Source organism: Nerophis lumbriciformis, linkage group LG03 (assembly GCF_033978685.3).
Source record: "Nerophis lumbriciformis linkage group LG03, RoL_Nlum_v2.1, whole genome shotgun sequence".
NCBI classification, from domain to species: Eukaryota; Metazoa; Chordata; class Actinopteri; order Syngnathiformes; family Syngnathidae; genus Nerophis; species Nerophis lumbriciformis.
The window spans coordinates 49,852,501-49,865,265 of record NC_084550.2 but is presented as its reverse complement, the minus strand read 5'-3'; the positions used below and the strand labels follow the sequence as shown (position 1 = coordinate 49,865,265).

At 37.7% G+C, this 12,765-nt stretch overlaps 1 protein-coding gene across 3 annotated transcripts in view; it reads right to left on the bottom strand.

The window, feature by feature from the left end:
• atg7 (ATG7 autophagy related 7 homolog (S. cerevisiae)) overlaps window positions 1–12,765 on the bottom strand; it is a 202,107-nt gene that overhangs the window by 87,108 nt on the left and 102,234 nt on the right. The window lies entirely within an intron of this gene.

The following is a 12,765-nucleotide window of genomic DNA, read 5'->3' as shown; positions in this document are numbered from 1 at the left end:
ATGAAAGCCTAAAGCAGACTTTGACAGGAGTTCACTTCCTCTGTCTCGCCTGTTTTAACTTTCACCCTGGACACACGTTTTCACCAAGCGGTAATCCGGTTCCTATTGGTGGGGTAAAGTCTAAAGAGTTTGGGTCTGTAGTCGGCAACACAAAATGCTGAAAGAATGGTCTGGAGCCGCAAAAAATGATAAGACTTATATAAGTGTTATAATGAAGACAACACATGATGTAAGTGTCTATATTAGCCTACTATCAAAATGACTGCGTCGCAGGCTGACGCAAATCTTTGTTGACAGAAATGTTGAAATGTAATATTTATTCTACACATTTTTACAACATTGGAAAACATTAGTAAAACTTCTCAGAGGGTTAGATATTTCCTGTCTTAGAATGGCCACACACACATCTGAGTATTGATGTGTGTGTCCAAGTTAAAGGAAATGGCTGGCTGTCTTCTTCGAATGGATTTATTACAATCTTTGCAAGCTGGGTAACGTTTGCTGTGGTCTGGAACAACATGGCACACAAACAACTATCAGAAATGCAGCCAATATGACATACAGGTAATGTGTCATGAAACATGAAAAAATAAACTAAATGCCGATAAATGCTTTAAAATGTAATATCGGAAATTATCGGTATCGGTTTTTTGTTATCGGTATCATTTTTTTTATTTTTATTTTTTTATTAAATCAACATAAAAAACACAAGATACACTTACAATAAGTGCACCAACCCAAAAAACCTCCCTCCCCACACAAAAGGGTAGTTTCTTTCTGTTATTAATTTTCTGGTTCCTACATTATATATCAATATATATCAATACAGTCTGCAAGGGATACAGTCCGTAAGCACGCATGATTGTGCGTGCTGCTGGTCCACTAATAGTACTAACCTTTAACAGTAATTTAACTAATTTTCATTCGTTACTAGTTTTTATGTAATTGTTTTACTTTCTTTTTTATTCAAGGAAATGTTTTTAATTTATTTATCTTATTTTATTTCATTTTTTTTTTTTAAAAAGGACCTTATCTTCACTATACCTGGTTGTCCAAATTAGGCATAATAATGTGTTAATTCCACGACTGTATATATCGGTATCGGTTGATATCTGTATCGTTGATATCAGTATCGGTAATTAAAGAGTTGGACAATATCGGAATATCAGATATCAGCAAAAAGCCATTATCGGACATCCCTAATTTAAAGGAAATTAAATAAGCTCAAATATACCTACAAACGAGGCACAATGATGCAATATGTAGATACAGCTAGCCTAAATAGCATGTCCGCATCGATTAGCTTGCAGTCATGCACTGACCAAATATTCCTGATTAGCACTCCAACAAGTCAACAACATCAACAAAGATCAACTTTGTGCATTCACGCACAGCATAAAACTAGGGATGTCCGATAATGGCTTTTTGCCGATATCCGATATTCCGATATTGTCCAACTCTTTAATTACCGATACCGATATCAACCGATATATACAGTCGTGGAATTAACACATTATTATGCCTAATTTGGACAACCAGGTATGGTGAAGATAAGGTACTTTTTAAAAAAATGTATAAAATAAAATAAGATAAATAAATTAAAAACATTTTTTTGAATAAAAAAGAAAGTTAAACAATATAAAAACAGTTACATAGAAACTAGTAATTAATGAAAATGAGTAAAATTAACTGTTAAAGGTTAGTACTATTAGTGGACCAGCAGCACGCACAATCATGTGTGCTTACGGACTGTATCCCTTGCAGACTGTATTGATATATATTGATATATAATGTAGGAACCAGAATATTAATAACAGAAAGAAACAACCCTTTTGTGTGAATGAGTGTAAATGGGGGAGGGAGGTTTTGTGGGTTGGTGCACTAATTGTAAGTGTATCTTGTGTTTGTCATGTTGATTTAATTAAAAAAAAAAAAAAAAAAAAAAGATAAAAAAAAAACCCAAAAAATCGATACCGATAATTTCCGATATTACATTTCAAGGCATTTATCGGCCGATATTATTGGACATCTATACATAAAACGTTTGGTGGACACAACGAGACGAAGAAGGAGTGGCCTAAAACACATATTTCTGTGGCAGCGTCGGAGAAAGTTATACATGTAAACAAACTGTTGAGTCGCAGTCCTCACAACGGTGAGTTCAAGGGCCGCTGAAATTAGGAGGACAAAACTGCGCTGGCCAAAGAATCTCATCAGTGAAGCACAAACATATTAACCAGTAGGCTTTCTAACAATTAGGAAGGTTTGTATCGTGTTTGTCCTCCTCCAGAAATCATATTACAACAAAAACAAATTTTCACCCCATTTTTTATCCATTTCCATGCATTTTTTAAAAAGCTCCTTGGAGCCACCAGGGCGCCGCTAAAGAGTCGCATGTGGCTCTGCCACGGGTTGCTGACCCCCGGGCTAACACTAGATTGTGCTGTAACAGGTCTGTGATCCTTTCTGTTGCTGCAGAAGTGAGCATTCTCTGTCCACTGTTATCACTATTGTACTGGACCACTGCAGATATCTGTTTTTTTATGGTAACCATTACAAATGCTGACAATGGAAATGCAAGCAAGTATGTGAGACCCAATACTCTTCCATCTACATTTCAATATTTATAAAAAGCTTCAGAAAACAACAATCAGCTGCATATTTGGCGCATCATTATACAACCACTGCAGATCAAGAAAGTCATTATGGGCAACAACTTTGCATAGATTATGTTTTGCAGATCATCTTCAAGCCTCTTTCTGACAATCTCTTCAGGATGCGCAGTTTTGAAAAGTCATATTCATGTGCCTTTACGTCAACTGCGTCTTAGTTTACTGACATATAAGTTAGAACTACACGCTAATTTGTATCAGAAATGGCAACAGCGAACGATGTATGTGCATGTATGAGCCAGTCTGCCCCACAACAAGAGGATAGAGGAAAAACAGGGGGCATATTGACTACAGCGCGGACTACAATGGTGGACTCGCCCAAAGGACTTTGGGTAAATGTATACCATATATGGATAATCCGCTGACGTCACAGGTCAAAAAACATCGCAGGACAGAGCAAATTCCAAAAGGCTCGTTTAGAAAAAGTATTTTGTTTATACTGTGAATATATTCGCCATTCCTCTATGGCTTGATTTAAAATTTTCTGGATTTATGCAGACCGCAAATACACAAAAACAGGTACCAATAGGTAAGCAAAATTGGTTTTGCATTATAAATCTCTTTAAAGTCGCATTGTCGAATTATTACAAAATATACAAAGAAAAACATTTATAATCTCTGTATTAAAAAAATTCAAAATCATGATGATGGAAAATAGAGGTGGGGGAAATAATCAATTTTTTTTTCGGACATGGGTGATTATAAAATCGATTAGTAAATGTCAATAATCGATAATTAATTTATTTATTGTAAATAAAGTAATGCAGACAATTCTAAAATTTGGCTGATTGCAGCGAGCCACCTCCCTGACCAGCTCCTTTAGTATAGGGCACTAATGATCCAGTTTCTTATTAAAAATGCACTGTTTTTTAAAGTTGTAAGGGATAAACGTTTATTTAGTGAAACGAAAAGAAATGTAAAACTGCATGAACATACAGTACAGGCCAAAAGTTTGGACACACCTTCTCATTTCAATGGGTTTTCTTTATTTTCAAGACTATAAGACTATTGTAGATTGTCACTGAAGGCATCAAAACTATGACACCTGTGAAGTGAAAACCATTCCAGGTGACTACCTCTTGAAGCTCATCGAGAGAATGCCAAGAGTGTGCGAAAAAGTAATCAGAGCAAAGGGTGGCTATTTTGAAGAAACTAGAATATAAAACATGTTTTTTTAGTTATTTCACCCTTTTTTGTTAAGTACCGTATTTTTCGGATTATAAGTCGCAGTTTTTTTTCATAGTTTGGCCGGGGGTGCGACTTATACTCAGGAGCGACTTATGTGTGAAATTATTAACACATTACCGTAAAATATCAAATAATATTATTTAGCTCATTTACTTATTAGACGTATAAGATTTCATGGGATTTAGCGATTAGGAGTGACAGATTGTTTGGTAAACGTATAGCATGTTCTATATGTTATAGTTATTTGAATGACTATTACCATAATATGTTACATTAACATACCAGGCACGTTCTCAGTTGGTTATTTATGCCTCATATAACGTACACTTATTCAGCCTGTTGTTCACTATTCTTTATTTATTTTAAATTGTCTTTCAAATGTCTATTCTTGGTGTTGGGTTTTATCAAATAAATTTCCCCGAAAAATGAGACTTATACTCCAGTGCGACTTACTGTATATATGTTTTTTCCCTTCTTTATTATGCATTTTCGGCATGTGCGACTTATACTCCGGTGCGACTTATACTCCGAAAAATACGGTACATAACTCCACATGTATTCATTCATAGTTTTAATGCCTTCAGTGACAATTTACAATGTAAATAGTCATCAAAATAAAGAAAACCCATTGAATGAGAAGAAGGTCTGTCCAAACTTTTGGCCTGTACTGTACATAAATTAAAGATCCATCAAAAATCAAATTTTAATCGACTCGTAGCTCCTGAATCATAATCCAATCGTGAGGTGGCTAAAGATGTCCACTTCTAATGGACCAAAATGAATGAGTAAAATAATGTCTTCATTATTGGTTCAATTGTTGTAAAATGAAAATATGGCTTTGTAGTTGCCAACATACGTTTTGAATTTCTTTCTGGTCCCTTTCATTCATAATTTACTTTAATGTGATGTTTATTGTTTAATTTTTCTTCCTTTGTTTTTTCATGAATTAAATAAAATAAAATAAATGACCTGACCTAAACTATTTTACAACTAGAAATGCACTCGGAAAGTGCAGATCTCCGCCAGGCCCCATCTCCCAATAGTAAATAATAGTTCTTTTAAATGCTAAATCCAGACAGTACCGGTAATCCAGATCAGCCCCAAAATGTTATCTGTCCCTTATCTAATTTCTGACATTTCCTGGAGGTTTCATCACAACCCACCCACGTGGCTCTGATGTTAAATCAGTAATCCAGATGCTTGAGGGTTCCTGGTACAAATCCAGTTTCTGCCATCCTAGTCACAGCCATTGTGTCCTTAGGCAAGGCACTTCACCCACTCCCTTGAAAATAATAATTCTAACTTTTTGAGTAAAACCAATGTTTTAATTTTACAAAACGTTATTGTATATTGTATACATCAATGTTATTGTATATTTATTACACTGGAAAAACTCACAATCTCACCAAGTATATATTTCTAATTTGAAGTCAAAATACACACTATATCGCCAAAAGTATTTGGTCACGCATCCAAATGATCAGAATCAGGTGTCCTAATCACTTGGCCCGGCCACAGGTGTATAAAATCCAGCACTTGAGCATAGAAAATGTTTCTACAAACATTTGTGAAAGAATGGGCCGCTCTCAGGAGCTCAGTGATTTCCAGCATGGAACTGTCATAGGATGCCACCTGTGCAACAAATCCAGTCGTAAAACTTCCTCGTTCCTAGATATTCCAAAGTCAACTGTCGGCTTTATTATAAGAAAATGGAAGAGTTTGGGAACAACAGCAACTCAGCCACAAAGTAATAGGCCACGTAAACTGACAGAGAGGAGTCAGCGGATGCTGAAGCGCATAGTGCAAAGAGGTCGCCGACTTTCTGCACAGTCAGTTGCTACAGAGCTCCAAACTTCATGTGACCTTCCAATTAGCCCACGTACAGTACGCAGAGCGCTTCATGGAATGGGTTTCCATGGCCGAGCAGCTGCATCTAAGCCATACATCACCAAGTCCAATGCAAAGCGTGGTGTAAAGCACGTCACCACTGGACTCTAGAGCAGTGGAGACGCCTTCTCTGGAGTGATGAATCACGCTTTTCCGTCTGGCAATCTGATGGACCAGTTTCGGTTTGGAGGTTGCCAGGAGAACGGTACATTTCGGACTGCATTGTGCCGAGTGTGAATTATGGTGTGGGGTTGATTTCAGGAGTTGGGCTTGGCCCCTTAGTTCCACTGAAAGGAACTTTGAATGCCCCAGGATACCAAAACATTTTGGACAATTCCATGCTCCCAACCTTGTGGGAACAGTTTGGAGCGGATGCCTTCCTCTTCCAACATGACTGTGCACCAGTGCACAAAGCAAGGTCCATAAAGACATGGATGACAGAGTCTGGTGTGGATGAACCTGACTGGCCTGCACAGAGTCCTGACCTGAACCCGATAGAACACCTTTGGGATGAATTAGAACAGAGACTGAGAGCCAGGCCTTCTCGACCAACATCAGTGTGTGACAATGCGCTTTTGGAAGAATGGTGGAAAATTCCTATAAACATACTCCGCAACCTTGTGGACAACCTTCCCAGAAGAGTTGAAGCTGTAATAGCTGCAAAAGGTGGACCGACATCATATTGAACCCTATGGGCTAGGAATGGGATGGCACTTCAAGTTCATATGTGAGTCAAAGCAGGTGGCCAAATACTTTTGGCAATATAGTGTATTTAAAGAAACTTAATACAAGTCACAATCCCCTGAATAGTATATTTTCAGTGAGACATAAGAACTTGTTTTTAGCCAATAGATCTTCTGAGGGAAAAATACTACTTTTGAGTGTCACCAGTTTGTTATAAGACACACAACTTCACAATACTGGTAAGTATAGCTAATAATAAGTTTTAATTGCTAATTTTCTATTTTAACAAATCTTATCAAGACAATTTTGACTTGTTCTATTGGCAGATTTGTAACTAATTACAACCAAAAATAACTTCCATCCATTTTCTACCGCTTATCCCTTTCGGGGTCGCGGGGGGTGCTGGAGCCTATCTCAGCTGCAATCGGGTGGAAGGCGGGGCACACCCTGGACAGGTCGCCATCTCATCACAGGGCCTACAGATAGACAGACAACATTCATACTCACATTCACACACTAGGGCCAATTTAGTGTTGCCAACTTGTACAAGCAAAATTGACTTGTAATGAGCAAAAAAAAATCTGCCAATGGAACAAGTCAAAATTGTCTCAGTAAGATTTCTTAAAATAAGAAATTGGCAATTAAAACTTATAATTAGCTATACTTACTAGTATTGTGAGGTTTTGTGTCTTATAACAAACGCTTGATGCTCAAAAGTAGTATTTTTTTCTTACTGAAAAATGACTATTGAAGGGATTGTGACTTGTATTAAGTTTCTTTAGATATTTTGACTAGAAATTAGAAATATATACTTGGTAAAATTTTGAGTTTTTCCAGTGATAGAACAAAACGCTAATTGTTTTGTTTACATAATAAAAATATAAATGTTACAAAAAAAGGCCATCATTTAATGACAATACATTTGTAATTTTTCTCTAGATGAAAATTTCATAGTTAAACGATAACAAAAGTGCAGGACAAAAAAGGGTCATCTTATACAAAAAAATATGTTGTTAAAATACTGAAAAATAAGCAATTTTCTGAAACCAAAGTGGACATTTTTACGAGAATTATGTGTAATTAAAAAAAATTTTTTTTTAGGAAACTTCGCCTGATTTTTTAAATTAGAATAATCTGTAATTGCACAACAAAAATACGATTATACAGTAATAGTCGGAATGTTAGAAAAAAAGCCATAATTCAAAATGAAATTACTAGTTAAAATGGTAATATTAAAAAAAAAAAAAAATGTAATTTCACAAACAAAACTAAAACAAACAAAAAAAGTTGCAGTTTTTTGGGGGTTTCCATTGTCTGATCTGTAGCACTTTGTGACACCCTTGTGATTAGGTATGAATAGCAATGATTGCACAGTGCAACACTGCTTGATCTGGTTCGACAGTTTTAAACTGGAACTGGAATTTGGTAGCTTGGTGTATTAAAGCGCGGCATATTATTTCATTCAATTTACTCACTCGGAACATGTCAAAACTTCACACACATTTTGCTCAAGTGATCAACCGTCCAAAAGGAGTGGGTAGAAGCAGAGTTTGCCTGGTCCCAACCCTGTGCCGTAAGCAGCAGAATTAAAAAAGAAAGAAAGAACCAACTAAACTCCCCCCATGAGCAAGCACTTTGGCAACGGAGGCAAGAAAAAAAGTCCCCAGTGGGAAGAAAACTAGGCAGAGAGAGAGGCACAGAGAGAGAGAGAGAAAGAGAGAGAGAGAGAGAGAGAGAGAGAGAGAGAGAGAGAGAGAGAGAGAGAGAGAGAGAGAGAGAGAGAGATTGAGACTGAATAGAGTAGCTTGAGTTGCAAAGTAACAAATATTTCAGAAACAGTACATTAGTATAAAGCAGAACGTACTCATATTCTTCCCCAGTCCCACAATGAGTACATGATAGTAATATATCAGTCACTTTACTTCAACTGTTCTTTAGTATACTTTGTAAACACCATCTGCTTGTACTGTTTCTTAAACTGGCTCATATTAGTACGTTGTTTACAGTGTTGGGTTAGTTACTGAAAACCAGTAACTAGTTACAGTTACTAGTTACTTTATTTCAAAAGTAACTCAGTTACTAACTCAGTTACTTACACCAAAAAGTAATGCGTTACTGTGAAAAGTAACTATTTAGTTACTTCTTTTTTTCTTCTTTTTTTTTTAAAGCTCCCATTAATGCCCTTTTTGCCTTCATTTCAGTACTGTTATTGCACTGGAGAATAATACAATCTGTTGATCAACTTGACATACATTTTTATTTTCCTTTTAACATAATGAATGAAAAACAGTGCAACATAAAAAGGCATTCCTCCTTTCTTTAAACTTGGACCAATGACCATTAATAAAAAACAAGTTTAAGTGCAACATAAGAAGAAATATCATCTTCCTTGAAACATAGGTAGTGAAATAAAGCCTGACATCTGGAGTGATGCTGCGGTCTTCCACACTTGGAGCCATGGATTGTAGAATCCTTGTTTTCAGTGGCAGGATCATTGACACAGATGGTGAAGTTTCAGTGCTCAGTAGAGATGTAACACTTTTGAGGGGTTTAAGCACCTAGAGGACCTCATCTGCCACTCTCACATCATCATCAGACAGGGTGACATTTGTCTTCAGGGTGTTGTGGGTCAATGCAGAGTATATAGCTGCCTGCTGCTCCAACATATCATAAGTGGAGTTCCACCTCGTTGGGACATCATGTATGAGCAGGCAGCTTTAGCATTTCTTGCTTTGTCTTAAGCACATGAGCAGCTGTTGTGCTTGGGTGGAAGTAAGAAACCTTCCTGATCCTCCCAAAGAGGCGCTCCATCCTATTGACTGAGATTCCCTTCTGTGATGCCAAATTCACTACATGTGCAAAGCACCTATCTGTGGTCCCAGTCCTGCCTCATTCTCTGTAATTATTTGATTTTTGGCATTATCACGTGTGACTGGGATATCTTTATCTTCTATTCCTCCACTGCTTGTGTCAGCACCTGCGCAAGGTGACTCTCGTAGAGGGGGCGTGTCTTCTCATCTCCCAGTCTGCTGTGATGAAGTGAGCGCTTATAGTTCCGCTGGACGTCCACCCGTCTGTCATGAGCGCAACAGATGATGCTCGGGATAGTTCATCCACAACTTTTTTCTTCTCCTGCTCATAAGGATCTGGCACAATCTTATTGCTGAAGTGGGTGCGCGACGGGATGTCGTAACGTGGTTCAAGCACGTTCAGCATGTGTTTAAAACCCTCGTTTTGCACAACCGAGTCTGCACTTATAAACACACCGATTCAATGGCGGGGGCGTTCAAGCTCCTCCGTTACTCCGCTCGCCATGACCACGCTGTGTGTGGACTGAACGTGACAACAACTTTTTTTTGTTTGTTTCATATATCAAACCGCGGATCACCTCCCCCCACACACACACACACATAGACCGCGCCTCTTTTCTTCTCTCCGGCTTGTGACAGAGGAAGATTCAGAAGAACGCGACACCGCAGCGCTTCTGTTTCTAGCCGATACTACATCAAAAGTAACGTAAAATAACGCAGTAACGCATCATGTAGTAACGGTAACTAAATTACTGAATTAAAAAAAATAACGCGTTAGATTACTAGTTACCGCCGAAACTAACGACGTTACAGTAACGCGTTACTTTGTAACGCGTTAGTCCCAACACTGGTTGTTTACATTATTTACCTAATCCATTCCACAGTTTAATCCCACATACAGATACACTAAATGTTTTCAAAGTTGTGCCTGTTTATAAATGTTGTATGTTCTGTTTATTACCGTATTTTTCGGACTATAAGGCGCACTTAACATCCTTTTTTTTTTTTTATCTCGACAGTGCGCCTTATAACCCGGTGCGTCTAATGTAAGGAATAATTTTGGTTGAGCTTACCTCAAGATATTTTATTTGGTACATGGTGTAATGATAAATGTGACCTGTAGATGGCAGTCAAACATAAGAGATATGTGTAGACTGCACTATGATGGTCTCAAGTAAACAATACCAACATTTTAAATGTTCCATTGAAAATATAGAACATAACACAGCGCTCAAAATTCTATCAAAATGTTTTAGTACGACTTTGGTAAGCTATGAAGCCGCACCGCTTGATGGATTGTCGGCGCATTAAACATAGGAGTATTATTATGGTGTGTGTATAAGGTAAGATATTATCTGGCCTTTTTTGTTTCGCAATATTATGCAAAAGCAACTTTTCTTACCTTCTGGTACCTGCTGATTTGTATTTGGGATCTGCATAAATCCTGAAAAATTGTGCGTGTCTGCCTTTGTAGTCCACTATCTTCTTGTTATGGGACATTCATCCTCCGCTGTTGCCATTTCTAATATAAAGTAGTGTAAAGTTCTTACTTATATCTGTCAGTAAACTCGCCATGAAAGCGCTAAAACATACCGGTGTAGTGAGTTTACATTATTCACCCAAGGAACTTTGGTTATTAAAGAGTTCCGGTCGGACGGTTTTTCACGGGACACATTTCCTGTGTTGTTGTTTCCGGATGAGGAGTTGCTGCTCCGTTATTGATTGAAGTAAAGTCTGAATGTCATTAAAACAGTTAGCGCCATCTTTTGACACTTCTTCCACTCCCATCCTTGCACGCTACACTGCTACAACAAAGATGACGGGGAGAAGACGCTGTCGAAAGTGAGCCACGTAAATAAGACCGCCCACAAAACGGCGCATCCTGAAGCGACTGTCAGAAAGCAACTTGAAGATGATCTGTAAAACATAATCTATGCAACATTTTGACCAAAGAACCACCATTACATGTTATGTAGACCACAAGGAAGTGTTTTACTTTTAGAAAAAAAATTATAATAATTTGACTCCTTTAATGTGCCCTATAGTCCGGTGCGCCTTATATATGAAAAAAGATAGAAAATAGACTATTACGCAGTGCGCCTTATAATCCGGTGCGCCCTATGGTCCGGAAAATACGGTACGAGGCTCCACTTAGACTGCGTCTTCTCCCCGACATCTTTGTAGTAGTTTTTAGCGCTTCTATATGGAGCCTTCTGACAGATATAAGTTAGAATGATACACTACTTTGTATTAGAAATGGCAACAGCGGAGGATGTATGTGAATGTACGAGCCAGTCTGCCCCACAAAAAGAGGATAGAGGGGGAAAAAAAGGAGCTTATTGACTACAATGCGGACTACAATGGCGGACTCAGGCAAAGCACTTTAGGTACATTTATACCATAAAAGATGGAGAAACCGCCGATGTCACAGGGCAGAAAACGTCACACGTCAGTGCAAATCCTCACGGCTTGTTTAGAGAAAATATGAAGGAAGGCAAGATTATTTTATAAATGTCTCCGCAATGCCTCCACGGATTTATTTCAAATTTTCAGGGTTTACGCAGATCCCAAATACACAGAAACAGGTAAGCAATATTATTTTATAAATGTGTCCGCAATGCCTCCACGGATTTATTTCAAATTTCCAGAATTTACGCAGATCCCAAATACCGTATTTTTCGGACTATAAGTCTTAGTTTTTTTTATAGTTTGGCCAGGGGTGCGACTTATACTCAGGGGCGACTTATGTGTGAAATTATTAACACATTACCGTAAAATATCAAATAATATTATTTAGCTCATTCCCGTAAGAGACTAGACGTATAAGATTTCATGGGATTTAGCGATTAGGAGTGACAGATTGTTTTGTAAACGTATAGCATGTTCTATATGTTATAGTTATTTGAATGACTCTTACCATAATATGTTACGTTAACATACCAGGCACGTTCTCAGTTGGTTATTTATGCCTCATATAACGTACACTTATTCAGCCTGTTGTTCACTATTCTTTATTTTAAATTGCCTTTCAAATGTATAAATTTCCCCCAAAAATGCGACTTATATGTTTTTTTCCTTCTTTATTATGCATTTTCGGCCGGTGCGACTTATACTCCGGAGCGACTTATAGTCCGAAAAATACGGTACACAAAAACAGGTACCAAATATAGGTAAGAAAAGTTGGTTTTGCATGATCAGGCTCCTTAACATTACTTTTATACTATCCTTTCTATGTTTTGGAGCCCATTTTATTTACATGTAATAAGGTATTTTTACATCTTATTTCCGATACTTTCACCTTTTAAAGTAGTATCAGCAGTAACAGCGGCGGGGTAATTTCTGTGTGAAATCCGCGCCTGTTATGTAAGAAGCAAAGGTCGCGTCGCTGTGCGAAAGCGTGCACTGTTGCAGCAATATCCTGCAACGCCGGGTTCTGGATGAAAGGCAAAGTGGGCTAATAGCAGGATCTGCAGCAATTTTGCAGGATTTCGACAGAAAAACAGAGGCTAGTGTGATGTAACTTA